The sequence below is a fragment of the Furipterus horrens genome, unplaced genomic scaffold (assembly GCF_987537825.1).
Source record: "Furipterus horrens unplaced genomic scaffold, mFurHor1.1.pri manual_scaffold_5, whole genome shotgun sequence".
In the NCBI taxonomy this organism is placed as follows: domain Eukaryota; kingdom Metazoa; phylum Chordata; class Mammalia; order Chiroptera; family Furipteridae; genus Furipterus; species Furipterus horrens.
Genome location: NW_028327175.1, coordinates 90390067 through 90416422, shown reverse-complemented (window position 1 = coordinate 90416422; position 26356 = coordinate 90390067). Strand labels below are relative to the sequence as shown.

The 26356-nt window shown below is 39.9% G+C and overlaps 1 protein-coding gene across 1 annotated transcript in view; it reads left to right on the top strand.

The window, feature by feature from the left end:
• MARCHF3 (membrane associated ring-CH-type finger 3) overlaps positions 1–26356 on the top strand; it is a 152682-nt gene that overhangs the window by 70619 nt on the left and 55707 nt on the right. The window lies entirely within an intron of this gene.

Genomic DNA, 26356 nt, shown 5'->3' with positions numbered 1-26356 from the left:
TCTTTCTTGTACTCACAACTTTAAACCTACTTTTGACCCACCCTGTGAACTACATCCATATGTATCAACATGGATAGATTTCAGACAGTGTTGGGTAGACAAAATGATCTTGGAATATGTATCTTCTGGTACAAATTTAATATACATAAAGTAATAGTGTAGATTGTTTATAAATACCTGTTGAGTAAAGGGAAAACAGTAGAAAGAAAAAATAGGGTAGACGAAATTTTTAAAATTTATTTACGGTGTTTAAAAGTCAAGTCACTTCTGGCCAAGATGAAGGCATAGGTAGACAAGCTTCACCACCTTTCACAACAATAAGAAGAAATACAATGATCTCTAAACTAAAAACAACCAGAATTATCAGAAAATTTAACTGCATGGAAGTCCAACAAATAAAGATATAAAGAAGAAATACTCATCAGACAGACTGAAGGCGAGAAGAGAACAGGATGTGGCAGTGGCTGTGGCTGCCCAGCAGAAAGAGCAGTCACACATTATAAAAGTTGGGAGGGACACCTGGGGAGTGATCCCAACCCCAGACCAGGTTGTGCAGCTCATGGTTCCAGCATCAGGGAAAATAAAGCCCCATTGCTTCTGACTGTGAAAACCAGTGGGGGTTGGGGTGGCAGAAGAAACTGCCAGTCTCTCAGCAGTGTCTGTTTAGAGGCCCCCAGAGTCCTAGAACATCCACAGACCCATCCATTCTAGGAATCACCATGGGGACAACAGCTAGAGAGGCATCAGTCCCATATGGGAAGTAAGAAAAGTGCCTGGAAAGGGGGCCAGTGCTGAGCAAGTGGCATTGTTCCCTCTCAGACCCCTCCCCCACATGGTGAAATGAGTAGCCCCGCACTGACAAATACCTACAGCTCCGCCACTTACAATGTAACATGTGTGACAGCTCTACCTAAGACACAGAGGCAAACACAGGAGGCAATCAAGTTGAGTAGGCAGAGAAGTATGGCCTAAAAGAGGGAGCAGATCAAGGTTCCAGTGGGAGAACTGAGTGAGGAGGAGATAGTCAACCTGACATATGAAGAGTTGAAAACACTGGTGATAACGATGCTCACAGACTTGACAGACAAGATTAAGTACAACAAATGCAGAAAGGAAGAAATGAAGGCTATGCTCAGTGAAACAAAGGAAAATCCACAGAAAACCAATGGTGAAGGGAAGGAAGCCAGGGTTCAAATCAATGATTTGGAAGATAAGAAAGAAAAAAAAACAGTCAATCAGGACAGAATGAAGAAACAAGAGTTGAAAAAAATGAGGAAAAGCTTAGGAACCTCTGGGACAACTTTAAAGGTGCCAACATTCCAAATCATAGGGGTGCCAGAAGAAGAGGAAGAGCAAGAAATTGAAAACTTACGTAAAAAAATAAGGAAGGAAAACTTTCCTAATTTGGTGAAGGAAATAGACATACAAGTCCAGGAAGCACAGAAAGTCCCCAAAAAGCTAGACCCAAAGAGGACCACACCAAGATACATCATAATTAAAGTGCCAAAGGTGAAAGATAAAGAGGGAATCTTAAAAGCAACAAGAGAAAAGAAGAGAGTTAGTTACCTATACAAAGGGGTTCCTATAAGACAATCAGATGATTTCTCAAAAGAAACTTTGCAGGCAAAAAGGGACTGGCAGGAAGTATTCAAAGTGATGAAAAGCAAGGATCTACAATCAAGATTATTCTATCCAGTAAAGCTATTATTTAGAAGGGAAAGACGGATAAAGTGCTTCCCAAACAAGGTAAAGCAAAGGAGTTCATCATCACCAAGCTTTTATTATATAAAATGTCAAAGGAACTTATTCCAGAAAAAGAAGAAAATCAAAACTATGAGCATTAAAATGACAACAAACTCAGAACAATCAACAACAGAATCTAAAAATTAAAAACAAAAACAAACTAAGCAAACAACCAGAACAGGAACAGAAACATAGGTATGGGGATTATTTGGAGCGTTATCATCTAGGAGGGGGAAGGGATAGAAATGGGGAAGTGGTGCAAGGACAAAGAAGCATAATTGGTAGGTACAAAATAGACAGGGTGGTGTTAAGAATAGTATAGGAAGGGGAGAAGCCAAAGAACATACAGGCACGACCCATGGACATGAACTAAGGGGGGGTGGGGCTGCTAGAGGGAAGGGGGGTACTGGGTGGAGGGGAGCAAAAGGGAAAAAATTGGGACAACTTTAACAGCATAATCAATAAATTATACTTAAAAAAAATCAAAATAAAAGTCAAGTCAATCTCAGAAACCATACAAGAAAAAGACAAGAAGATAAAATACACAAGAGAAAACTTATTAAGCAGGGACACCCAATCTTAGTAGTCCAACTTCTGATTAATAAATGCTTCAGAAAAAACGTGGGGACAACTTTAATAGCATAAACAATAAAATATAATTTTTAAAAAATAAATGCTCCAAAATGAGAATAAAGACAAGAGGAGGTACATATTTGAAGAGATTAACAATACCTAACGTTTTATTGAGTGCCTATTATATGCCAAGTACTGTGCTGAGTGTTTTACATGTATTATTTCATTTAATCTTTAAAATAGTCTAATGAGTTAGTACTGCTATTATCTCCACTTATAGATGAGGGAACTCAGTCACTGAGGATTGAATAACTTGCTCAGAATTACATGACCAGTAACAAAAGGAGCATAGATTAGATCCTAAATATTACTGATCCAAAGACCAGTAAGTTTAGAAAATATGAGCACATTTTGAAGAAATAAAATAATAACTATAATATCAACACCCAGAGATGTATTTTAATGTATCTCATTCTCCCAATGTACCTTCTATGTGTGATACATTTTTTTTTTAATTTCTTAACAATTTGGGGATCATTCACATATGTTATATAGTGTCTGGTAATCTTTTAAATTTAAGAATAAATGAATATTATTCCATATGATTCAGTATTCTTCTGCATTATCAGTTTTAATATCTGCTTGGTCTTAATTTATTTAACCAATATTTATTGTACAAGGCATTTTCTAGATATTTGTACTACATAAGTGAACAGACAAAAATTCTTGAAGTTGTGGAGCTTACATTTCAGTGGGGGGAAATAATAAACATCGTAAGTGAAGTATATACTATATTAGGAGCTGACACATACATACTACATGGATTAAAAGATACAGCAGGATAAAGAGATCAGGAAAGCTAGAAGGGTGGTAGGGTGGTTGAACTTTTCATTGAGAAAATGGCATTTGAACAAAGCCTTGATGGACTAAAGGAGTAATCCAGGCAGAACATGGGAGGAAGCTCTTATAAAATTGAGATATAATTCACATACCATAAAATTTGCTTTCTTATTAAAGTGTACAGTTCAGTGGCTTTTAGTATATTCACAAAGTTGTGCAACTATCACCACTCTATAACTCCATAACATTATCATCACGTCCTTAATAACCCTGTATCCTTTAGCAGTCACTCACCATTGCCTTCTCCCACAGCCCCTGGAAACCACTAAACTGTGCTTTACCTGTACTAGACATTTCATGTAAATAGAATCAGGTAATATGTGGCCTCTTGTGTCTGGCTTCCTCCATTTAATGTCTACATGGTTTATTCAGGTTGTAGCATGTATCATTACTTCATTTCTTTTATGGCTGAATAACTTTTGTGTAAATATACCACATTTGGTTTATCCATTCATCCGTTGATGAACATTTTATTTCTAATGGGCTATTATGAACGATGCTACTTTGAATATTCATGTAAAAGTTTAGGTGAGAATATACATTTTTAATTCTACTGGGTGTATGATAGGAGTAGAATTGCTGGGTTATATGGTAACTGCATATTTAACTTATTTTTTAAGTATATTTTATTGATTATGTTGTTACAGTAGTCCCAATTTTTTTTCCCTTTGCTCCCCTCTGCCCAGTACCCGCCTTCCCTCCAGCAATCCCACAGTCCCCCCACCCCCTTAGTTCATGTCCATGGATTGTGCATATAAGTTCTTTGGATTCACCCTTTCCTATGTTTTTCTTAACTGCCCCCTGTCTATTTTGCACCAACCAATTATGCTTCATAATCCCTGTACCATTTCCCCATTTCTCCCCCTTCCCAGTCCCAGCTGATAACCCTCCAAATGACCCCCATACCTATGTTTCTGTTCCTATTCTGGTTTGCTTAGTTGGATTTTGTTTTTACATTTTAGATTCAGTTGTTGAAAGTTGTGAGTTTGTTGTCATTTTAATATTCATAATTTTGATCTTCTTTTTCTTAAGTAAGCCCCTTTGACATTTCATATAATAATGGCTTGGTGATGATGAACTCCTTTAGCTTCACCTTGTCTGGGAAGCACTTCATCTGTCCTTCCATTTTAAATGATAGCTTTGCTGGCTAGAGTAATCTTGGTTGTAGGTCCTTGCTTTCATCACCTTGAATACTTCTTGCCAGCCCCTTCTTCCCTGCAAAGTTTCTTTTGAGAACTCAGGTGATAATCTTATAGGCACCCCTTTGTAGGTAAGTCTTCTTTTCTCTTGCTGCTTTTAAGATTTTCTCTTTTCCTTTCACCTTTGGCATTTTAATTATGATGTGTCTTAGTGTGGTCCTCTTTGGATCTAGCTTTTTTGGGACTTTCTGTGCTTCCTGGACTTGTATGTCTATTTCCTTCACCAAATTAGGAAAGATTTCCTTCATTATTTTCTCACATAGGCTTTCAATTTCTTGCTTTTGCTCTTCTGGCACCCCTGCGTTTGGATGTTGGCACATTTAAAATGGTCCCAGAGAGGTTCCTAAGCCTCTCCTCATTTTTTTCAATTCTTGTTTCCTCATTCTTTACTGGTTGACTGTTTTTTTCTTCCTTATGTTCTAAATCATTTATTTGAACCCTGGTTTCCATCCCTTCACCATTGATTTTGTGTGACTTTTACTTCGTTTCATTTAGCATAGCCTTCACTTTTTCTTTTATGCATTTGCCCTACTTAAGCATATCTGTCAAGCCTGTAAGCATCTTTATCACCAGTGTTTTGAACTCTATGTTAGGTTGGCTATCTCCTTGTCGCTTAGTTCTCCCACTGGAACCTTGATCTGCTTTCTCTTTTGGGCCTTACTTCTCTGTCTCCTCATCTTGACAGGCTCCTGTGTTTGTTTGCCTCTATGTCTTAGGTAGAGCTGTAGCACCTGTCACGTTGTAAGGGGCAGAGCGTCAGGTATTTATCAGTACAGGGCAACCTGTTTCACCATGTTGTGGCGCTGTATATGGGGGAGGGGTCTGAGAGGAAACACTGCCACTTGCTCATCAGTCACTCCTTTTCCAAGCACTTCTCCCACTTCCGTATGGGACTGGCGCCTCTCTAGTTGTTGCCCTGGCCATCATTCCCAGAGTGGGTGGATCTGCGAATGTTCTAGGTCCATGGGGGCCCTTTAAACAAGTGGACTCTGCTGAGAGACTGGCAGTTTCTTCTGCCACCCCAACCCCCACTGGTTTGCACAGTCAGAAGCAATGAGGCTTTATTTTCCCTGGTGCTGGAACCATGAGCTGTGCAACCTGGTCTGGTGCTGGGAGTGCTCCCCAGGTGTCCTTCCCGGCTTTTTAAAACACGTGGCTGCACTTTTTGCTGGCCTGCCGCTGCTGCTGTCACCACACCGCATCCTCCCCACCCCGGCTCTGCCCCTCCTACCTGTCTGAATAAGTATTTCTTCTTTATATTTTTGTTTGCTGGACTTCCATGCAGCTCGATTTTCTGGAACTGGTTGTCTCTAATTTTGAGGTAGTTGTATTCCTTCTTAGTTGTGGAAGGAGACACAGCATGTCTACCTACTGCATATTTAACTTTTTGAGGAACTCCCAGATTGTTTTCCAAAGTGGCTGTGCCTGGGAGAAAGCATATAAAGCACAAGGAACAGCTGGTGAAAGGCATGTCTGCAGCACAGCAGGGAGGCTACTGTTGCAGAAATGGAGTGAGTGAACCCACAATGGAGTCAGAGAGATGATGGCAAGGCTAGAATGTGAGGGCCCTTTAGATCATTGTAAGGACCTTGGCTTTTATTCTGAGAGACATGGGGAGCCATTGGAGGGTTTTGAGCAGAGGGCTGATGTGACCTGGCTTTGTTTTTTTTTAAGAATCAATGGGGCTGCCATGTGGAAAATAGACTATAGAGGAAAAAAGATTAGAAAACCATTGTAGTGATTTAAGCAAGGAATAACAATGGCTCAGACCAGAGGGGAAGCAGTGGGGACAGTGAAAGTGGTTAGATTTTGAATATGTTTTGAAAGTGCAGCCAACTAGATTTTCTGATGATTTTAGTGATAGTGGTAAGAGAAAGAAAAGAATCAAGAAAAACTACAACTCTTTTGGCAGCCTGAGTCTCTGGAAGGGTGGAGATGCCATTGTCTGAGATGAAGGTGACTATAGGTAGAGCAGTTTTTGTTGGGCGTGGTGGGTTCAGGAGTTCAGCTTTGACATGTTAAATTTGACAAATCTCTACTCAGCCACAAGGAGGTGTTAAATAAGCAACTGGATATGGAAGTGTGGATTAGAGGAGAGTGATCTGGGATGGAGATACAAATTTGGGGTTAGCCATGTTGAGGACTCTGAAGGGACTGAGTGTAGATACAGAGACAAAGTGGACCTTGGACTAAACCCAGGGCTTTCTAGCATAAGATAATAGTGAGAATGGGGAGAGCTAAAAAGAATCTCCTTGGGGTAGAAGGAAACCCAATCAAGTGTCATATCCTGGAAGCCAAGTGAGGAAAGTGCATCAAGATGGAAAAAGAAAACAATTAGGTCAAATGCTGCAGAGAAGTCAAATAAAATGACTGATGATTGACTATTGGATCTAGCAACATGGAGATAACTGACCTTGGTGAGCAGTGCCTTTGGAGTGGTGGTGGCAAAAATTACATTGGCTGTAAGAGAGAAAGAAACTCTTGAGGGTAATGGATAGGTTCATCATCTTAATTGTGGTAATGGTCTCATGGTGCAAACATATGTCAAAACTGATCAAATTGTGCACTTTAAATTTGTGCATTCTTGGGTAAGCTGAAAAAGATATCATGGGAAGAAAGAAATGAAGAAACTCCCCTGTGAGAAAATTTGCCACAAGGGGATTAGAAAAATGAGGTAATAGCTACAGAAGAAGTGGAGCCAAAGAAGGATCTTCTTCTGAAGTGGAAAAAACAACTACATGTGTATGTGCTGCTGGTAATGGTTCAGTAGGAGAAATCGGTGATGCTGAAGAGGAGAAAGTTGCTAGAGCGAAGCCTGTGAAGCACATGAGCCTGTAGGTGGGTGGGATCTAGCACACAGATGGAGTAGGGAAAACACGGGTGGTTCACTGATGGTGACAGGTAGAGAGGTAAAGTCCATGTGTACAGATTCCAGTAGACAGGGTGGTAGGAATCTGCAAATGTTTTCTTAGGATTGCTTTGTTCTTCATGAAATGGAAAGCAAGGTCATCAATTGAGAATGAGTAGAGGGGAGAATGTGTTGGAGGTTCAAGGGTGAAAAAGTCAATGTGAAATCATTGTCAAGTAGAGTGACAATGTGTAAAGGAATGGAGTGAGGAATGATTACAGGGCAGCATTGAAGGCTTATGAGTTTGTGGTCATGAATTTTCAATCAAAGCAGTGGTGTGTTTCTCTCAAGCCGTGATCAGCAGCAAGGATCCAGGAATAGGGTTGGCAAAGAATTGGATCATGGTTTCGCCAAGAGACTAGACAAGCAAGAGAGGTAAGAGTTGTGGGTACATGCAAGAGATTAATTGTGATGATGGGCCATTTGTATAAACTGGGTTAGGAGGGAAGAAGGGACACTAGGGGGTAAAGGAGAGTGAAAAGTTCTAGATGCAATGGATTGGAGGTCCTGAGGAAATCAAATGATTCTTGGAGTCGGGGTACTGAAGGGAGTGAGCTGGAAAAGTAGGAGGTGGTGGGTCAGAGTGAGTGCATAACACAGGAGTCCATTATGTGGATGTACAGAGCTTCTTTAACCAGTTGACCCCTTTGTAAGATAAGCCGATAGGATTATGGAAGCTATCGTCTTTACCTCTGCAACCTCTTGTAGCTTAGTCATTGCTGCTTCTTCCTGAGATCCCAGCAATTTCTGCAAGGTTCGGTCTCTTCTTTCTGAGATCACTTAATCCCAACCTAATTATTCTCTGTAAATACCTTTACCTCTCTGATCTCAACTCTCTATAACACCTGCACTTGAATTACTCTGGGAATTCCATGATTCCCTTGAGAACCAGAAGGGAAATGAGGGGAAACCATTGCACTTGCTACATGTCCCTCCAGGGTCTCCTTGAGAACTACCTACCTTGTCATGTATTCTTTCATTCAATGTATTATTTCTTCAAGGAGCATGGAGGCAGAGGCAAAATGTTCTCTATTCCTTTGTGTGTTTCTGTGCAAGCCCTAGTCTGGTGTGCACAGTGGGTGCTCAGTTAACAGATAGAGTGAGAAACTGGGCAATCCCATTGAAGACAGCTGCAGAGCCCTGCAGTGGCCCACCTGGGTCAGGTGAGAGGGGCTCTCCGTTATGTTTGGGGAACGGAAGTGGGCAGCTCTTGGCTCGGCATTGTCTTATTGACGTAGGAAGTGTCTATTGTTTTCTCCCGCCACCAAAAACAAATTTGATGAGTGAGAATGAAAGTAAAATGCAGTTAAGCCAAGAAGTGGGTAACTGCAGATTACAGCAGTCCCTCTCTATATCGCGGTTCACTTATCATGGCCTCACTGTATTGCAGGATTTTTTAAAATATTATATTTAATTATTTATCACGGATTTTTCTCTATATCGCGGGATTTTGCGGTACTGTATACGTGTGTTGTTAAAGTTACGTAGGTTTAAGAGTGTAGAATATGTTTAAGAACATAACTAGTGTTTATAAAAGTGTGAAAAAGGTTAATAAGGGAGTGGGAAAGGTTAATAAGGGACTGGGAATGGTTTATAAGTGTGTGGGAAGGGTTTATAAAGCCTTAAAATATATATAAATGCTAAAATAAATGTAAGGTTCCTACTTCGCGCATTTTCACCTATTGCGGGGGGCATCTAGAACGTAATACCCACGATAAGTGGGGGAATACTGTATCAATAGGGATGGCTTCTCTGACCAAATACAGACTTGTCCCATCTAGGGTATCTGTTCTCACATTGGCTGCCCACCCCACCCCCATCCCCATACACACATTCTCCTAAACCCACCTAATGGGTGGTCTCCTAATGGTTGTGACTTCAGTGACTGCCTGAACTGGGGATGTGAGGGCCTGCACAGGGGAAAAGATGTTCTTTTATTCTTTTGCTCCCTCACCTTCCTCAATGGAATCAAGGGCTTAAGAGGTTATTTTTAGCCACTTTTGTCAGGAGGGAAGGGAGGAAAGGGAAAGTGAATGAGCTTGGATGTTCTGCTGCAACTTCCTGTAAAGAACAGGCTTTAAAAAACATCCTTGGGGAAGATTAATTCCTTTGTCAATAAATGTTGGCAGATAATCTAGTGCCGATTGCATATGCCTGGGGAATGAGCCTGTGGAAACTCAAGGAAACAATCATCACTTGATGCAGCGCCCGTTTTCTTTTGTATTTTCTTCCTCCCAAACACTGACCAGGCATCTGCCATTACCTTCCATTTTTTAAATTGCAAAGAAAAAAGAAATGCCAAATGTTTTTGCAACTCCAAAGAGCACATTGGATATGTTTAGACATATGCTGGAAATAAATTATACTAAAATTTATTCACATAGTCGATGATCTTTCTGGGACACACCAAACTAAATGTCAATTTCACTCCCTGGTTCCCTCATGCACCAAGCCACTGACCTGCCTTGGACACTTTTAGTGACTGAGTTTGACTCACAGTCAGCACTGAGCTTAGTAACAACAGGGCAGTCAGAGGGCCTTAGTACTCCTTCCCCCTCATTCACACACACACACACACACACACACACACACACACCCCTACTGAGAAGAAACACTCTCCCTTCCTGGCCTTTGGCTTTTGGTCACTTTCATGGTCTGTCAATTACCCTGACTGCTAGACAACAGATAAAGGCTAGGGTCCTACCTAGCCCAAGGAGCATCAGATTTTATTGGAAGCTATAAAGCCTTGGAAACCTAGGGGAATAAATCCCTAACTGAGATATTTTCATCTCCCAAAGTAGGAGAAAGCAATGCCAGCCAGGCTTGTCTCATCTCCCTACTTTCAGCTCCAAAGCTCACAGGAAGTTTCCTGTTGAAGCCAAAGCAGGGGCTTTCACACTTTTTAACAGCAGTCCTCAGGTATTAATTTTACAAGGCAACCCGTACACACAAATACAAAATAAAATTTAACCTTGCAACGTACAATGGACTACAGTGCTGTTTTTTTCTTTTAAACCCAGTTTCATTGAATTCTATGTCTTTTTATTTTCCTTTTTTTTAGTGCTGCTCAAGACTTACTAAATTGATTTCACAACCTACTAATGGGTCACTACCCAAAGTATGACAAACACTGTCCTAAACTAGCCGAGTAGTGGTGTAATATGTGCATCTGCTCTGTGGTTAACCAGTGCTTGGATGCCTACCAACCAACTCTGAGGAGCCAGGCATGGTGCTGAGCACTTCACCTGCAGCTTCACAACCACCCCAGAAGGTCTGAGTACTATAACGACCCTCCTTCTACAGATGAGGCTCAGCTGAAGTAAGAAGCCTGTCTGAGGTCCCCAGCTGGCAGAATTAGAATTCAGATGTCACCTGACTCTGAATCCCACTCTCGTAACCCTGACCCTGCCTGCTCAAAGCCCGCTGGTAGCCACCCATTGCTCTCAGGGTCAAGTTAAACCTCTTATCTCTCTGGCTTTACTCTTTTCCCCCCTACTTTGCACTACAGCCTTACGGGAACTTCCTTCAGCTGCTCTAACAGCCTGGGTCTTTCCTCTCCGAGGAACTTGCTTCCCTCTCCCCTTGGCCTGGCTAGCTCCTTTCATTATTTAGGTCTCAGCTTAAACTTCAGTTCTCCAGGACACCTTCTCTGAATGCCTCTGCCTACCCCCCGCAACCAGGATAAGTGCTTTCCTATAAGCTCCCAGACTAGACTTTTTCTATCTCCATTCTAGCACCTGTGCCATTTTATTATTTTGCTTCTATATCTAACCATGTGCTGGTAAATGTTCAACAACCAGTTCTCTGGGGAAAAGGGGAGGCGGGAGGAGTGACTTGTAGCATTTGCTGGTTTCCATAGTGTAAAATACTTCCAACTGTTGCCATTTTCAAGCCATCAATATGGCTTCACTGAACATAAAGTTAGAAAGAAATCGATGAGATGGTACAAGCTGACTCCAGCACAGCAGTGGGTTTCTCTTATCTTTTCTTCTCCAACCTGGGGAAGGGGAACTATCATCTTTGTCTTGATGACCACTAGATATCTCCTTGGTGAATTAAAAAAAAAAAAAAAGGAAGGAAGGAAGGAAGTGGTAGGCGAGAAAAGGCCTTGCTATTCTGAGAAATACTAAGGTTACAAATGTATTGCTTCCTTACAATGAGTAAGGAAAGACTTGGAGACAAAAGGATGAAGGCTGTGTGTAATAAAAACAATAACCCACAATCACCGCTTCCTTTTAAATTATAAAATGCTTCCATATACATTGTGGCATTTGATCATTTTTGCAAAAATATTATAAGGATAAGTGTTGTTTAGTAGGTGAAGAAACTGTGTTGCCCAAGGGTAAAGTGATCTTTCCAGGGTCACAGAGTTCACACCTGAGCTAGAACCAAGGTCTCTTGAATTCTAACCCTACATGCCTTTGCTACTCAGTGGTTTCCCATATCAACATACCTACTGATGGTGTGAAAGCATATATTTGGACATATGCAGGAATTGGAGTAGCGACGGTAATGGCACAGAAAAGGATAAAGACTCTCCAGGCCTGATCAATGTTGCATGTGCTTATGTGCACATGTAACACAGATTCTTGGAAACAAAGTACCATGTGAGTGACAGAGCTGTAAATGACAAGAACCTTTAGTATAGTTGTCCCTCATTATCCTTGGGGTATTGATTCCAGGACCCCTGAGGATATCAAAATCCAGGATGCTCAAGTTCATTGTATAAAATAGCACAGTATTTGCATATAACCTATACACATCCTCCCGTATACCTTAAAGCATTTATTTATTTAATTTTTAGAGAGAGGGTAAGGGAGCGAGAAAGAGAGAAAGGGAGAGAAACGTCGATCGGTTGCCTCTCATACACACCTAACTGGGGAACAAACCCACAACCCAGGCAATGTGCCCTGACCAGCAATCCAGCTGGCAGCCTTTCCGCTTTGCAAAATGACACCCAACCGAGCCACACTGATCAGGGCCTCCCATATACTTTAAATCATCTCTAGATTACTTATAGTACCCAATATAAGGACTATACAAATAGTTGTTATGCTGTATTATTTAGGGAATAATGACAAGGAAAAAAGTCTGTACATGTTCAATACAGATGCAGCCATTATAGACCTAAGTACATAGTAATTGTCAGCAACAATGTAACTATATATATATATATATATATATATATATATATATATATCTGCAGTTGTTAGAATCCACAGATGTGGGACCTGCAGATATGCAGGGCCAACTGTATTAGGAGGTGGGATTGTGAGTTAAGAGCAGGGGGTCAAGGATCTGATACCTGGGTTCAAATCCTGTGCCACCACTTTGCTGTGTGACCTTGAGCCATCATTTTCTACTATTAATAACAAGATTTTTAAAAGTGGTTCCTGCCTCAAAGGATTGTTGTAAGGATTAAATGAGATAATACGTGCTAATTGCTTAAAGCAGTGCTTTAATGTTGAGTGAACACTCAATGTTATTTTTATATCTTTTATTGATTCCTCTTCTTTCTCCGATGGTTCCTATAAGACACTGAGGTAATTTAGCCTCCTGTATTGATGTAAATCATAAGAAAAAGGAAACCTTGCCAATAGTGTAGTGCTGCTAATATGAGTAGGGATACAATGCCACCCAGCATTTGAGCTCAGGAATGTTTCAGTGTTTCTGAGGAAGTTTCAAATATGTCAAAGAACTGCTCTGAAAGAGCCAAGACTGAGCAGGAAAGCCAGTGACAATGTGGGCTTTTTCAGTGAAAGCTCTGATAATGTCCTTCTCTATGTACATTCACCAGTGGCTTTGCATGCCTATGACATGCTTTCCAAAGTACTATCATGAGTAAAACGTACAGAGACATTAAACTCCATCTAACACAAGCCCTCTACCATCTTCTCACCATGTCTGCTGTGTAGTTGTTTCTCTGTGTTCTATTTGTATGTCTGTGTCCACAGTCTTCACTTAAGAAGGTAAACTCCTTTACGACAGACACTTTGCTTTTTCAAACCAACAAAATAGATTTTATATTTTTTAATAGTTTTTTAAAATAAAACTAAAGAAAGATTATTGTTTTGTGGCAGGAATATTATGTGAAATTCACATTTCAGTGTCTCTAAAGAAAGTTGTATTTAAAGTTTCTTTTTTAAAGATTTTATTTATTTATTTTTAGAGAGAAGGGAAGGGAGGGAGAAAGAGAGGGAGAAAAGCATCAATGTGTGGTTGCCTCTCACATGCCCCCAACTGGGGACCTGGTCTGCAACCCAGGCATGTGCCCTGACTGGGAATCGAACCAGCGACCCTTTGGTTCACAGGTTCATGTTCAATCCACTGAGCCACACCATCCAGGGTGTATTTAAAGTTTTTTAATAGTCGTTTGTTTACTATTGTCTGTGGCTGTTTTCATGCTACAAAGGCAGAGCTGAGTAGTTGTGACAGAGATCATTGGCCTGCAAAGGCTAAAATATTTATTATCTGGCCCTCTAAGAGAAGATTTGCTGACTCCTGACCTAGAATAACTAGTAAATCCCTAAAATGTTAAGGTTTTATCAGTAAATACTACAATGGTTATACTGAGGCTTTGAAAGTTTTTATTGCTTCTTAAACCACACAGGGGAACAGTGGAAAATATGCCAGTTTTTGAAAGCCACAATGTGATTAAATAGCTAAAAATGCTCAAGAACTTCCTTTCCGTCTTTAAGACAGCGGTGAGGGGGTTATGCAGGTTAGGCAAGAAGCATGAGACAGAAGACTGCAACCCTGAGTGTCAGACAGCACCATGAGTCTGTAAATCAGCAATAATAACTGATATTGCGCAGGGCAGTTTGGAAGATTAACTGAGATCTGTTTGTTGATATTAGCAGATACCCTCATAGGGTGCTTATACCCTATACGACCTAACTCTCCTTTCCTTCCCAGACCTCTTTCACAGGCTGAGTGCCTGGGAGTCTACTTTGGAAAGAAGTAATAGTAGAGATGGGGTCAGGGTGACTACCCACAGCTCCCCCAGCTGAAGGGCCCTGAGGCGTTTCCGTGGCGCTCACACCAGTGAACCAACAAATGGACAAATTAATGTGCTCTTCTGGGGCCAGAGCCCAAATGCAAACCCTGACTCTGCCTAGACCTAGATGCAAGTCAGTCCTGTCTTATTCAGATTCCACTCCATGGGACACTGTTATCACATATGACACATGCCTTGGCTTAAGTTTTGGGAACTGAAGCACAATTCTGAAAACTGTTTCTAACAAGTGTGAATTTTCCCACATAGTTTTCTTTCCCCCTACTTATTACACCTCCTTGTTCGATAGATGGTGTCAAGATTTTTCTCCACATTTTAGAAAGGAAAACAACTTAAAAAAAGAAAAGGTTTTGCCTCAGCTAGTGTGGCTTCTCCCTCTCATTCCCTAACCCCTTTCTAAAAAACAAATAAAATCTTTTTAAAAAAAGATAGGTTTAAACTTCTAATCTTACCTGCAGTGGTTAGAAAGCTCCTGAAATGTAGTTCTGCATGAAAGGGTTTAAGAGGACAGAAGCCTCATATTTTCACATGTTCAGCTCAGCATCTCTCCCATTCCAGAGTATTTAGTCATTGTTCATCATTCTACCAAACTCCAAACATTACTCTTCTGAACCAAGGTGAGTTATAGTGCACTAATGGAAGTTTTACCTGAATTATAAAAATCAAGGTCTGTGTCTGTTAACAACACGTTCTCCATTTCCTTTCTAAAACAAAGAATTGAAAGAGATTTTGTGAACTTGTATTTTTATATTTTTCACAACCCACAGTAATGTTCATTTAGTTTCTAAAAGCAAAGCTTTTAACACCCATTTACTTTTAAAAAGAAAGCAAAATAAATAATACACAGTTGCACTACAATTACAATGGCCATCTAACATAAAAATATTTCTCACTGTTTAGCCTGGGTTTACCCTAATTGAGGCTATACCAGTGTTCAAAAGAAAAGGAAATAAAGCATGATCTACTATTGGATAAGAGGCAGACTTTCTACACTCAATCCTTATTATCTGTGGATTTCATATCTGAGAATTCAACTACTTGATGAAATATAGTTGTAACCTAAAAATCAAAACTTGTAGTGCTTTCATAGTAATTTGCAGACATGTACAGAGGGGTGAAAATTGTCACCCAGCATACACATTTCCAGCTGATGCTCTGCCTTCTTGTTTCAGCTCTCATCCTGTAAAACCAGTATCTTTTTCACAGTCTATTTTTGTGGATTTTGTCAGTAATTTTGCTCTTTAAAATGGTCTCCAAGCATAGTACTGAAGTGCTGTTTAGCGTTCCTAAGCACAAGAAGGCTGTAATGTGCCGTATGGAGAATGTATAAGTTACTTAAGTTTCATTATCTATCCTACATGAGTAGATGTTAGGTAAGTTTCATTCAGGCATGACATATAGCATTATTGGCCCTGAATTCAATGTTAATGACTCATCTATATATTAAATAAGGCATCTTTAAACAGAAACACATGTAAAGCAAGGTTATGTATTGATCATTTAATGAAAATATGACCAGAGGCTTGCAGGAACCTAGCCCTATATTTCCTGTAGGAGTCAGTATTTACTAATCAAGTCAGTATTTACTAACTCCGTGTTTATGGAAATTTATAGAACATAACCACCTCAAACAACAGGAATCAGCTGTATCTGGATTTTCTTTCTAGTAAAGTCTTAGATTTGGGGCTTAAATACATTTAGACCAGAAGCATCTCTGACTATTACAATTGCAACTATTTTTCATAATTATAATTATTTTCAAAGCACTAACAGGAATTTCTTCCAGTTCTTCCAATATAATTACAGTCCTCTATTTTATTAATACTGTACCATGTTCCAAAAGGAATCATACTGAAGGTTGATCACCCAGCATAAGTAATGTAGGAAGAAAGAGGTGGAGGATAAGAAGGAAATGAAGAACAAGTAGTAGCCAGGGGGAGTGTTAGTAAGTATAATATTCTCCCATCCAACCTGCTTTTGAAACTTCTCATCTACCCTGGCCAAACAGTTTTTACCACTTAGTGAAGTCTTCCTTTCAAATGATGGGGAAAGAGCATGAAATGGGAGATTACATCGGTGAGGTGCTGATCCTCACCTTGTCCTACAGGGTATGCTGTTGTCAATGAAGAAATGATAAAAATAGCGTTTAAGTTGAGGGTCATCTGCTATAATTAACCCCAGCATAAGGTTATGTTTGTTGTAGAATTGGATATTAACAGGGATTAGTGCATATGCTGTTATTGTACATTATCCACAAAGGGGGAACCCTCTGGCAACCTTCCTAAGAAAAAGAGCCATTTGCAACTTTAGTGACTAGTATATCCAAAAAATTCACTTTTATTCAAGAAAGAACAATTTTAGACTTCCCCACTTCTAAAATACCTGATTTTAATAGCAAAGGAGATCACTGTTTGGCTTTCCTTGTTACTTGTAAGAAATAAGGAAAATTATTTATTTTAGCCTCTGCAAAACTGAAAAAATACTGCATAGTAATGCACATGTGAAGTTATTTTCCCTCAAACCAGATTCTAAGTTCCTGTAATTCAGTAGGACAGCTCACAGAACTTTCTTGTCTACAGTTCTAAAGTGCCATGGGAAAAATAAAAGCATTGCACAAGATGGGAAGTAGAGGAGTTGTGACTCACACATATGAAGAGAAGTTTCATCCACAACAGGAGGCTTTGGGAATTCTAAGCAAGCTGATTAAGTTCTATAGAATCAGATCAACAGAGCTGAGAATTATGCTCTAGTCTCCCCTAAATTAGTAAAATGTGAATTGAAAAAATCTAAGGTACTTGTCAATGGCAGTGATAGCCGCTGAAATCATGAAATCTTACAGCCATTACACTCTCTTGCCAAATCATTAAGTACCAAGAATTCTTCCTGTTTCAAAATTTGAATCTTATCAAAAGAACATGTTACTTTTTCCTTAAGCATCCAATTGTACTCAAGTGTTATTAGGAAACTCAGGAGTTTTCGGGAATATGCTTGTCGTAACTGGAGAAATCACCTACTTTGTTAACTCTAACTTCGGGGGGAGATAGGTTTTTCACTTTTTTATTCCCCTTTATTCTTCTCTCTCACCTCACTCTCACCCCAACCAGAATGACTGATTGTTCTTCCACTCACTTTAGGGTGCTGAGAAAAATCATAAAATTTCTTTGATTTTCTCGTTTATGAAACAGAAGTGAAAATATTCACCAATTCTCATAAGGTCACATGGTTTCAAAGTACAGTTGATGGCCAGGCAGTTTGGATATATAAATTCCAAACAGGCTAGTTATTACAGCTCCTGTTTATAGATTTGTCTTTTCTAGCAAGGATATGACTCACATTAAATATATGGAGTTTTAATGTCAATTGGCATGTTTCTGCTGAAAAAGAAAAAAGCCAATAAATGTGAATTTAGGCACATTGTATTTATGTGGGGAAAAAAGAGAGAGAGAGTAGAATCCTGTCTGGGTCATTTTGTCTCTCCACTGTTGACATGTGTGGCTGCCCCCAAGGTGGCTGGAGAAACTACAAGAGGTTTCAGTCACTAACCTAGGTCTTCCCACTAAACCAGCTATTTCCTGGAGCAGGCTGCCTTGGAGAGGGTTTGCTTATTTTCTTCCCTGGATGTCTGTAATGTCATGTCTGCACCTATGAAAATCTTTTTGCTTGCTTTTGGGATTACTTATAATGATGGTATGTACTTTTTTGAATTTTGGTAGGCTTGCTCTGGTTTGGTTGGATTTGTTGTCTTGGGAGGTGATTTAATATGTTTCCCCATTTGAGGGTTATGCAATGTTATTTATTTCTTTTTCTAGATATGATAAAAAATTGTTATTTTAGAAAATTTTGAAAATACAGAAAAAAAAACAATAAAAGTAAAAAAAAGAATAACTTATTACCCAGAGAGAACCAGCATTTACATATGGATACATCATCTTTCTCTTTGGTAGTTGAAATTATAGATATGAGTATTTGTATATCCTACCCTTTTTTTCACATAACCTTATATTTTATTTTTCAGTGTCATTAAACATTTATTAGAAAAGTATGTTAATGGCCTTACTAATGATCCATTATATGGATATACTATATTTAACCTTTCCCCAGCTATTGGACAATTGGCTTGTGCTATTAGAAAGGAATAGTGTTTGTGTTTCTGATTATGTCCCTAAAATACATTCCTTAAAGAAAAGGCTCAAACATTATATCCTAAAAATAGATTCCTAAAAGGAAAGGCACAGCCATTTTAGAGCTATTAATACACAGCACTAGATTGCTTTTCAGTGTGCGTGAGGATTTGTCCCCAGGCTGAGAAGAGCCTGTGTCATCTCTGCTCAGCACACCCCAGTCATCTACACCCTTAATGTGTAATCAGGGATCATGGGTTACTTTTTACATAGCCTGAGTATCACCAAAAAGGTAACTGGGAATTTGCTTAAATTTTACTTCATGGATTTCAAAGCTATCTATCTATATCTATCTATATCTATGTACTTTTTAAGTTATCAGCTCTTTGGTTGTTTCTGCTGTATTAATCAGCATTCTTCAGAGAATCATAACCAGTAGGATAGGAGATAGAGATAGATGATAGATAGATAAATAGATAAGGTAGATGATAGAAAGAGATTTATTGTAAACAATTGGTTTATGTGATAATGGAGATTGACAGTCCCAAGATCTGCAGCATGAGTTGGCAAGCTGGAGACTCAAGAGAGCCAACGATGTAAGTTCTAGGCCATAGGCCAGCAGGTTGGAGACCCCAAGAGAGCCGATGTTTCAGTTTGAATCTGAAATAATGATGTCCCAGCTCAATGGCAATTAGGCAGGAGGAATTCTCCTTTCTTCAGGGAAGAGTCAACTGATTGGATGAGGCCCACACACATTAGGGAGAACAATCTGTTTTACTGTCTCTCAATTTAAATGTTAAAATTTTCCAAAAATACCCTCACAGAAACACCCAGAATAATATTTGACCAAATATCTGGGCACTCTGTGGCCCAGTCAAGTTGACACAGAAAATTAACTATCACACCCTTCACTCTTATACCACCTTTGCCTGCCTGTCTATCCCAACCATCCACTACAGAAAATAGTACATGTTTCCAGTGGGTTTGCTAGCTGATATCATTTAGAAGCAGAATGGGCAAGGTTTCCTCAACTTGTGAAAAACAGAAACCTCACGATGTGGTGGTTAGATTCTGACAACAGCTCTTAAAAGCCCAATCACCTAACAGTGTTTCTGAATATGGAAGTAGTGGTATCATTTTAACTAGAACCAGTCAATTTATCTTTTTTTTAAAGTATATTTTATTGATTATGTTATCACAGTAGTCCCAGTTTTTTTCTCCTTTGCTCCCCTCTGCCCAGTATCACCCTTCCCTCCAGCAATCCCACTCCCCTTAGTTCATGTCCATGGGTCGTGCATATAAGTTTTTTGGCTTCACCATTTCCTATATTATTCTTAAATTCCTCCTGTCTATTTTGTACCTACCAGATATGCTTCTTATTCCTTGCACCATTTCCCCATTTCTCCCCGTCCCCCCTCCCAGCTGATAACCCTCCAAATGATCCCATACCTATGATTCTGTTCCTATTCTGGTTTGCTTAGTTGGATTTTGTTTTTATTTTTTAGATTCAGTTGTTGATAGTTGCAAATTTGTTGTCATTTTAATACTCATCATTTTGATCTTCTTTTTCTTAAGTAAGTCCCTTTGACATTTCATATAATAATGGCTTGCTGATGATGTACTTCTTTGGCTTTACCTTGTCTGGGAAGCACTTTATCTGTCCTTCCATTCTAATGCTTTGCTGGATAGAGTAATCTTGGCTGTAGGTCCTTGTTTTTCATCACATTGAATACTTCTTGCCAGTCTCTTCTTGCCTGCAAAGTTTCTTTTGAGAAATCAGCTGATAGCCTTATAGGAATCTCTTTGTAGGTAACTCTCTGCTTTTCTCTTGCTACTTTTAAGATTCTCTCTTTAACTTGAACCTTTGGAATTTTAATTATGATGTGTCTTGGTGTGGTCCTCCTTGGGTCTAGCTTGTTTGGGACTCTCTGTGCTTCCTGGACTTGTATGTCTTCCCCTTCACCAAATTTTGGGAGTTTTTCTTCATTAATTTTTCACATGAGCTTTCAATTTCTTGCTCTTCCTCTTTTCCTTCCAGCACCTCTATGATTCAGATGTTGGTATGTTTAACGTTGTCCCAGACATTCCTATGCGTCTCATCATTTTTTTAAATTATTGTTTCCTCATTCTGGTTGACTGGTTTTTTTCTTCCTTATGTTCCAAATCATTGATTTGAACCTTGATTTCCTTCCCTTCACCATTGGTTTTGTGTGGCTTTTCCTTTGTTTCATTTAGCATAGCCTTCACTTGTTTCTTAATGCGTTTGCCCTACTTAAGCATATCTGACAAGCCTGTGTGTATCTTTATCACTAGTGTTTTGAACTCTGCGTCTCTTAGGTTGGCTATCTCCTCGTCGTTTAGTTCTCCCACTGGAACCTTGATCTGTTCCCTCTTTTGGGCCTTACTTCTCTGTCTCCTCATCTTGACAGGCTCCTGTGTTTGTTTGCCTCTGTGTCTTAGGTAGAGCTGTCACTCCTGTTACGTTGTAAGGGGTGGAGCCTTAGGTATTCATGAGTACAGGGAGACCCATTTCACCACGTTGTGGTGCTGTATGTGGGGGATGGGTGTGAGAGGAATCATTGCCGCTTTCTCAGCACTCACCCCTTTTCCAGACACTTCTCCCATATGGGACTGACGCCTCTTGCTGTTACCCTGGCCGTCATTCGCAGAGTGGGTGGGTCTACAGATGTTCTAGGACTGTGGGGCCCTTTAAACAAGTGGACTCTGCTGAGAGACTGGCAATTTCCTCCTCCGCCCCAACCCTCACTGATTTGCACAGTCAGAAGCAATGAGGCTTTATTTTCCCTAGTGCTGGGACTGTGAGCTGTGCAGTCTGGTCTGGTGCTGAGAACGCTCCCCAGGTATCCCTCCCTACTTTTTAAAATGTGTAAGTGCACTTTCCACCAGTCTGTCACTGCTGCTGCTGCTGCTGCTGCTGCTGCTGCTGCTGCTGCTACCACCACACCATGTCTTCTCTGCCCTGGCTCTGCCCCTCCTACCTGTCTGGATGAGTATTTATTCCTTATATCTTTGTTTGTTGGACTTCCATGCCGCTCGACTTTCTGGAACTTCTGGTTGTCTCTAGTTTTGAGGTAGTTGTATTCCTTCTTAGTTGTGGAGGGAGACACAGCATGTCTCTCTAGGCCTCCCAGCCATTTTATCTTGAGTGGTAAAAATCTATTAATGATTTTCAAATCTAGTGGCAGAAACATGCAGTTTCCACCATGCTTCTGCCCCACACAGCAAAGCAAGAACCTGGGCTGGGTGCATAGGATGAGAAGACCCTTGAGCCTGTGATTCTTCTTTCCTGAACTTTCAAGGTGTTATGGATTGATGGGGAAATGGGAATTGCTTTATCTCTGTGGAGTATTTTGTTCTTTATGTATTCATTTAGTCATTTAGTCATCCATTTGTTCTTCCTTTCATTTTTTAAACAATATTCTCCATGTCAATTTAAGGATACTATGTGCATATGGGTGAGTAGGGAGGGGAATTAGAAATTCTTTGTTTGAAATGGCAAGCCATTTCTAGGTTAAGAGTTCAAATTCATGGCCTGCCTGTTAATTTTCCTAAGTGATCTGTAGGTAGGATCACCTGATCTTTACTTTGTTAAGAAACATAGGGATTATTCAAATTAAAGAAAGAAAAATAAAGTGAGGGGATTAAGAAGGACAAATATGTAGTTACAGAATAGCCATGGGGGTGTAAATAAAGTACAGCATAGGAAATGGAGCAGCCAAAGAACCTATACTCATGACTCTGGACATGAACAATGGTGGGGGGATTGCCTGAGGGAGTGGGGGATGCTGGGTGGATAGGGTCAAAGGGGGAAGAATTGGGACAACTGTAATAGTATAATCAATAAAATATAATTATATATATATATACATATGTATATGTATATATATATAACCATCAAATATCAGAGGGGATACCAGACTGCTTAGAAGTTAAGTTCTATAGAAGGCATTGTGTTTCTAAGTGGGAGGTCTGTGTCAGCCCGATGATTGTGTAACTTTAAACCTGAATTCAGAATTTGATATCAAGATAGCAAATTCATTTATTCATTCAGTGAATCAACAAATATTTTTAAGTGCTCATTATGTACCAGCCTCTTGTGAAAAAGCAGTGATCTTAATAACATATTGTTTTTTTAAAAAAGTAGAGAGGAGCTAGAAGGTATAGGGGAGGTTTATAAAGTATACCTTTTAAAGGTGGCATTGCCACTAAAGAAGATTGCTCATGTAAAGAAATTGTGTATGGTTTTGTAGATTAAAAAATAATACAGTTCATTGAAGCAGATTCCTTGAAACTAATAAAAGAGTGTTTTGGGAGTTGGAAAGAAATAAAGAGAATGGTTTTACAATCATCTGTAGATACACAAGCATCTGCAGATGGCCTTTTTACTCTTTATAATGAAAATATCCCAAAACCTCCACAGTAATGGGTAATTTGCCTAGGAACTCATCTTCATTATTTGTGTAACTTTTAATCTGCCTGCTTTTAGTTTAATTTACATGAAAAGCACTAAAGGGCTCTACAAAGATCCTAACGAGGGTGCTGTGTTTAGAGCATAAAATTCTGTTATTGAATTTACCATAGTGATCATCATTTGTAAATCTAAGAAATGAGTCCAGTTTCTGAACCAGTCAAGCTAGAAAAATCAACATCCCTCGTTTGCATACATACACGTTGTCATCATGGATTAGCTTTAGTTGCATTTTCTCTCCTAGCATACAGGACACATTTTATGTCACCTTGAAAATAGAACTTAATAAAAATCATGACACAGTCTATTTTGGCCTCTTTCAAGTGTTCATATCCTTATGACCCAGATATGCAATAAGTTGTAAATTTCCCCTTCCACATATCCCTTTTTTATTAAAAGAACATGCATTTCTCCCTAAGCTGCCTAGTAAACACCAAATGGGCCCCGTGCTGAGTACTGTGTAAACAAGATAAAGAGAGTGTCTGGTTCTAAGAATGTTGACATCAACAGATGGAAATGGAATTACAAACTCAGTTTGGTTTTCTCCTTTATTGTTAAAAAAGTGCGAAGACGTATCCTCCCCCAGAAAAGAATCCAGCATTCATTCATTTGTATCCATCCTGCTAAGTGCTTTGGAGTTGCTACCTCATTCTGGAGCCAAAATGGTACCTGGCCCTTAGGCAAATCCAGGGAGGATAAAAGAAAGTTACAAAGAACTATAGCGGCCTACCTGGCTGCTCAGAGCTCCATATTCACCCTCTAGCAAAAACAAAGGGACATAATATTCTATTCTGTATAGTACTGATGCTGTGTCTTAAGATAATATTCTCTGCACACTCCCTCATGCAGCAAAACTTAATTTATTTAGTCATGCCTGGGTATTTGTGTTCATTCTCACCCCAAGTTTCCCCTGGTAAGTTCAGGCCCCTCCACCCCAGTTAAAGGTCACAGCATCTCGTGGCAGGATTCATCAGGCCCACTTCCATCCCTCTCCAGAGCCTTATATAATATTCTAATAATAATGAGAGATACCACTGAGTGGGCACCCACTGGGCAAGACACTTTACATAACCTATGGGCTAATTGCACAATGACTCTGTAAGGAAGTCACTGTCTTTTTTTACAGATTGGCAAATTGACACACAGAGACATTAAGTTAGTTATCCAAGATTGAACCCCAGTAACTGGTGGCAAAAGCCAGTATTCGAAGCAATGTGCCCGATTCCTAAGCTCATGTTTTTTTCTGCTCCTCCACTCTGCTTCTCAAAGTACTGTGTTTTCTTCTACGTTACTGTCAATATTGTGATAAATGTGTTTTGGCTTGAGCAGAAATACCAAAAGCAATAGTGTACCCCAGTGATGTTTGAAGTTTCTGTGACCCTCTCATAATAATTGAGCTAGCAGTGTTCTCTGTGTCGCCAAGGTCCATGCAATGCACTTTATATGCATTATTTCATTTAATCCTAAAATATGAGATGGGCATCATCTATCTCCAACTTGAGAGGATGGAAAAGCTGGGATTCAAACCAAAGATGTCCAGTTCCACGGCTCACGTGCTGAATCACTGCAACAAATAGCACTCCCCCACTTGGTTTTAAAAAAGAAAATTGTAACACTTTTCACTGGTGAGGCTAGTGATTTCTGGCTTCTTTCAGAGCTGACTATTGCCACTGGATGTGGTGGCACCTATTTTCTTCCCTACTGTGCTCATATTAGGAATTTGTAGTAGTCCCTAGGCTCCATGGCTAAGTCTAGGATGGTAAGATTTATGGTGAATTGTTAGCATAAATATGGCATTATATTACAATCATGTATTGAATAAGGTGAAGTTTTATGGGAGTGAGAATAAAAGGTGGCATTATGTATGGGGTATGTGTGTGTGTGTGTGTGCGTGTGTTGGAAGATACGTTTTTATTTGCATTAGCCAAGAGGTCAGGACCCGAAAATACAACTGGAGGTCCAGCTATCTCATTAACAGTATTACATCTGACAGAGAACTATTTACTAGAAGGATTCTCAGAAGGAGTTGAATTGCTTTTATTAGTTTAAAGTATGCATTTCCCTTTTCACCTCCATTTCTAAAGAGAGTATTTGTGCTCTTTCAGGCTGTGTGAAAGTCCTCCATTTATAATTATGGAAGATGTCTCTGCCAGATTCTTGGTTCAGCAGCTCATAGTGAGTTCCAGTAAAGCCTGAAAAGAAAGACTTCCATCCTGCTCATGCGGTTTGGCATGAATTTTTTAACTCATTACCCTCCTGCTATAGCAGCGACTTCCACACTGGTATCTACAGGGCCATCTAGGAATCTCCTCTGATTCCATCTCTCTTATTTTTCTTCTCACTGCTTTGTGATTCTACACTGACTTTCAAACTAAATAGAAATGTAGACCAGCACAGGAGCATCTAGTCTTCCCAAAATACATATTTTTCATGAGTACTTCCCTCTTGAAGTGTGTGGACAGAGGCTGCATATCATCTTCTGATTATCACTCTGTTTTAATGTCTAACTGACAGATGCCTATCAGTAAAACAAGGCGGTAATGGGAAGAAAATTTCTCTGCTTTTAGAGAGCAAAAAAAGAAAGACCCTGGATTCCTGTCAGTCTTGAGACACTCGCCAGCCATTGTTAAAGAAGACATAAATGCCTCTGTGGGGAATACCTATGAATGGCCTAAATGTTTTCACCCTTATTAGTGAGAAGAAGAAAAGGAAGCTGTTTCTCATGCACATGAGATTTTACCCACAGTGCAGATTCTTCCCCTAGTGGAAGCTTGCCCAGTGTGCTAATGTGTCACCGTTGCAGTGCTGGAGCAGGGTGTGGCCATGCCAGATGGCACCTGCAGACGTCACTGGATGGGAATGGCTTCCTGATGGGTCACAGACAAAGCTCAAGCTGACACAGCTCAGATGACCTCAACTTCTGAAAAGGTGTAGCTCTGCCCACCTGCTCCCACATGCTTGAGGTGCCTTCAAATGCATCTAATAAATAATATGAAATGGAAGTCTAAAGGGCCAAGTGACACCAAGAGATCTGTGTCACAATAAGTAAGAGAGAGGATATTTTATAATTGTTCTCACTTTCCTAAGGAATCAGTAAGTGCAGAAGGAGTGTTCAGCCTAAGGAAAGACTGTATCAGCCATAAAGACAAGAGTCAGAAACCCAAATGGGAGGGAAACAGCACCTGGCTTCTCTGCTGAGAGCGCTGCAAGGTGGCAGGGACCATGCCTTCGGCTGACTGTGTGCCCTTTAAACCACAAACCCAGTTCTCTGTACTCAAGAGGAGGGATTATTAATGGGGCGATGGCTTTTTATTTAAATAAAGACAGATGAAGCTTCAGAATAATATAAACAAAAGCAATTCAGTCACTATAGGGTATAATTAAGGCACCAATTCCTTACTCTGAAAA